Source organism: Nanorana parkeri, unplaced genomic scaffold (assembly GCF_000935625.1).
Source record: "Nanorana parkeri isolate BGI_ZX_2015 unplaced genomic scaffold, ASM93562v1 scaffold563, whole genome shotgun sequence".
In the NCBI taxonomy this organism is placed as follows: domain Eukaryota; kingdom Metazoa; phylum Chordata; class Amphibia; order Anura; family Dicroglossidae; genus Nanorana; species Nanorana parkeri.
In genome coordinates, this window is record NW_017306831.1 from 654,227 (window position 1) to 658,830 (window position 4,604).

The following is a 4,604-nucleotide window of genomic DNA, read 5'->3' on the forward strand; positions in this document are numbered from 1 at the left end:
TGGAGTGCCATTTGACGGGACAAACAGAAGAAAACAAACAGAGTGACAACAGCTGCATGGCTGCCCGGGACAGATGGAAGGTCTTCTCATACAACCTGTTGTTCCAGAACAAACCTCTCAGGCAGTTGGTGGGCGGAGCTCTCGGGGCCGACAAAGGGATAGTTGTACGAGGGTAGACAATCCAACCAACAATCAGTAGACAGATGTCCCTCTGGCTCATCCTGGGAACCGTCTGATGTATACTGAGTGGCCAGATTATTATGACCACCCCATCAGTACTTTGTTGGGCCGCCTTTTGCCTTCAATACTGCGGCGATTCTTCTTGGCATTGACTCCACGAGATGGTGAACGGTGATGCGAGGAATCTGACGCCACGCCTGATGAATAGCGCCGTCCAGTTCTGTGAAATTTGATGGTTGTGGAACCGGCTGCCTGATTGGCTCTTTCAACTTCATCCCGCAAATGCTCCAATTGGATTGAGATGTGGTGATTGTGGGGGCCACCTAAGCAAGGTAAAGTCTCCGTCGTGTTCCTTAAACCACTCCTGCACAATACGAGCACCGTGGCATGGCGCATTGTCGTGTTGGAAGAAGCCGTCTCCATTGGGGTACGCCGTGAACATGATAGGATGAACTTGATCAGCGACGATACTTTGGTATGTTGTGCTAGTCAGAAGTTGTTCCACACGAATTAAAGGGACCAAATCATGCCAGAAAAACACACCCCGAACCATAACACTGCCCCCACCAGCTTGAATGGTTGTACTCATGCATGTGGGGGGCATGCTTTCATGCTGTTCCCGCCAAATTCTCACTCTGCCATCTGCATGATGCAACTGGAAACGTGATTCATCGGACCACATGACTTTTTTCCAATGCTCGACTGTCCAATCCTTGTGTTCCTGTGCGAATTGGAGACGTTTTATCTTGTTAACTGCAGACAGCAAAGGTGTTCGAACCGGCCTTCTGCTTCCATATCCCATACGATGCAGTGTACGGTGAACAGTGCGTTCAGAGATCATATGAGGGTCCCTGATTAAGATCTGCAGTTATTTGATGCACTGTTGCCCTTCTGTTGTCTTGTACCAGTCTTGCCCCTCCCCCGTTCTGCCCTAACATTGACTAGTCGCTGACGGCCACAATTCGCACGTTCAGACCCAGATTTTCAGCTGACAGTCCGGTCTTTAAACACTTTAACAACAGCTGCTCTTGAACATTTAACGAATTCTGCTGCTTTGCTGATACTCGCTCCATGGCTCCGAGCGCCAACAATCATCCCACGTTCAAAGGCTGTTACATCGCGTTGTTTCCCCGTATCTTCAGAAAAAAATCACTTCTACTGTCGTGGTAACCAACCTGCTTCCCTATTTATAATGGTCTGGCCCTCTAGCAACTTCAGCGCCAAATTATAGCTAATTTGCCTCCAAACGTCAGGTGGTCATAATAATCTGGCCGCTCAGTGTGTAAGGCCACCAATAGGGCCGACTCATCTTTTGCACACGTTCTAAGGCCAAGGTCTTACTATAGGTGCACATGCTCCTCCATGCTAGACATGTGCACTGGTAAAAAAAATCGTTTCGATTCAGATTTTGCGTTATTTCATTTTTCGAGTTCGAAAGTCGATTCGTTTCGGATGAAATTCCGTACGAATTGTCGTTGCGGTTTGGTTTGTTGCGTATGACACCTCGGCTCGCAGACCCGCATGGCATCGGGGAGTTCCCGAATGCTATGTGGTGTTTGACAGCTGAGAATGTGAAATGGGCGGAGCAAAACATGACGTCACGGCTCGCTCCGCCCATCTGTTTACTTTCGGGCTGAATGTCATTTTGTGGCGGGTTTTCGTCGGGTTCGGACGGTCGTCGTGCGGCGGGACTTTTTTTATTTTGCCGGGTCGGCGGGCGTCGTGCATCGTGATCGACGCTGAATTACATCGATGGAGTAATTTTTTTTCTTAAATTAAAGGATTTTTTTCTAAAAGTCTGGTCTGTTTATTGACTTTGAATTTTAACCCTTTAGTGAATGAGTAACAAGCAGTGGTGTCACAAGGGGTGTGCGGGGGGTGCGGCCCGCACCCGGGTGAAACCATTGTAGGGGTGATGGACCGAACGCCTGACAGTATCAGGAGAGAGAGGAGGGGACCCGGCGGGATATTTTTTCCCCTCTTCTGCAGACTGTAAAAAAATTAAAAAAATTCACAAATGTCTCAAATGTCACTTTGCTGCAACGAACAAAACCAAAACAAAACGACCATTTGTACAGACTACCGCTAAGGAATTTCGGAATCGGAAATTTGGATTCGTTTGCATTCGTTATATCTGTAATTCGGAATGAAATGAATGGACGTGTCTACTCCATGCACCCTACCACAACTAGGATTTACAGCCCCCCTCCTACGTCAAGGGAGGATCTTGCTCAGTCCCCAATATTAGTACTTAGAGCTGTTTTGCAGGAGTAGCTTCCAGTTTCCCCAAAGCCGGAGCTCACAGCCTCCTACCGGTGGGCCTCTCTTCTCAAAAGACAGGTAGAACCTGGTCGGAGGTTGGCAAATGTTGGCAATGTAGGTCTACTTGCCCACCCCTGAAGTTGGCCTACGTTGCCGACATTTCCTTCTTTCCTCCTTTTCAATATCTGGCCTCTTACCCTAACCTGCTAGAAGATGTCCAGGTCCTCATCGCTCTCTTCACTGGTACTTGGACACGGGTCCTTTTGATGGAAAGAGTTTGAGGTTCACACAGGCGCTCATCTTTCATTGTCCACCGATGTCCACCAGTGGGGAGCAAGCCAGGCTGAAGAGGTCATTCGTGCTCTCCACTTAGCATTCATTATTCATTTGGCCATCAGATCTCCCAAAATGTGCTGGAGAACACTGAGAACTTTCTCCTGCTCCCCTGAAACTGTCCACATTGGGCGGTCCTCTTGCTGCAAGTGGAGATAATGATGGGCCGAACACTCCCTATTCGAATTCGAACTCAATGCAAGTCAATGGGGCCAGAACTCTGAAAAACAATTGTCCCTTTTTTGAGGGCTTATTTGCGATTTATTGGCCATAAGCAGGGTATGGGGATCCGGGTACTGCCCTGGGGGACAGGTATGGGGATCCGGGTACTGCCCTGGGGGACATGTATGGGGATCCGGGTACTGCCCTGGGGGACATGTATGGGGATCTGGGTACTGCCCTGGGGGACAGGTATGTGGATCTGGGTACTGCCCTGGGGGACATGTATGGGGATCTGGGTACTGCCCTGGGGGACATGTATGGGGATCCGGGTACTGCCCTGGGGGACATGTATGGGGATCCGGGTACTGCCCTGGGGGACATGTATGGTGGTCCAGGTACTGCCCTGGGGGACATGTATGGTGGTCCGGGTACTGCCCTGGCAGACATGTATGGTGGTCCGGGTACTGCCCTGGGGGACATGTATCACTGAAAAAAAACACTTTTAAAAAATACAGTTTTTAAAGGAGCAGTGATTTTAACATCACTTAAAGGGTAACAAAAAAAATTAAAAAGTCCTTTAAATATCATGCCCGGGGGTCCCCTTAACCTGCCTGTGAAGTGGGGGATCTGTACGATGTATAGAACCTGCTGCAGCAAAACTGACATTTCTAAAGAATAAAAAAAAAGAAAGTTTGCAGTTTCCCCCAAAAGTCATTTCAAACCCTTTTGGTCTGGTAGGAATTTTAGGAGGGACCAAAAGTGAAAATTTAAAAAAAAAAGTGTGTGGGGTTGAGTGAAAAGCACTCACCTCATAGTTCTCCTTTAAATGGAAAGCCGCGCGGTGTTCGCTCTGGCCGGTGCTGCGCGTCTGCTAGCTGCTCTGTGGCTGATCTGTGGCTGTTGCAGGTAGGATCCCTGTCATTTTTTATCTTTTCTATGTGTGCCTTGCAAACGGCTGATTGCATCTGTTTTTTGCTTGGTACCTGTAGCCGCATGCTCCATTATGCCTAACGATAAGCCAACCCCTGTGTCAGACCAGCATTTACAAAGAAGGTAAGCGGCTGTCTGCCTAGGATGCTTTGTTCATTCCACTAGCCCATCATTCTACTGTTCTCAGAAAAAGTATTGAGGCCTTTAATGAAAAAAATCCAGTCCCTCCAGTCACACATGGTGGGGAGCTTTGCTGCTTCAGGCACTGGATGTCTGTGACTGTGTGCATGGCATTATGAAATCTGAAACTGAAGACTGCCAAAGAATTCTGGGGTGCAATGGGGGGCCCAGTGTCAGAAAGTTGGGTCTCCGTCAGAGGTCATGCATGGGTCTTACAGCAGGACAATGACCCAAAGCACACTTCAAAAAGCCCCCAGAAATGGTTTCAGGCAAAGCGCTGGAGAGTACTGGACTGGCCGGCAATGAGTCCAGATCTGAATCCCATAGAGCACCTGTGGAGCAGGGCCGGTGCTAGACTATTTTGCACCCTAGGCAAGACCAGCTACTTGCACCCCCCAGTCCACCTCCTGCTGTGCAACCCCAACCCTCCGTCTCCCCACTGCATAAGCTAGCCCCAATCTCCTGTGGGCTAGCTTATGCAGGTGACAGGTGAACGTGAGCAGCCGGGAGCAATAGCCAGACTGCTATTGGCTATTTTAATTTGAACTAGCCAACAG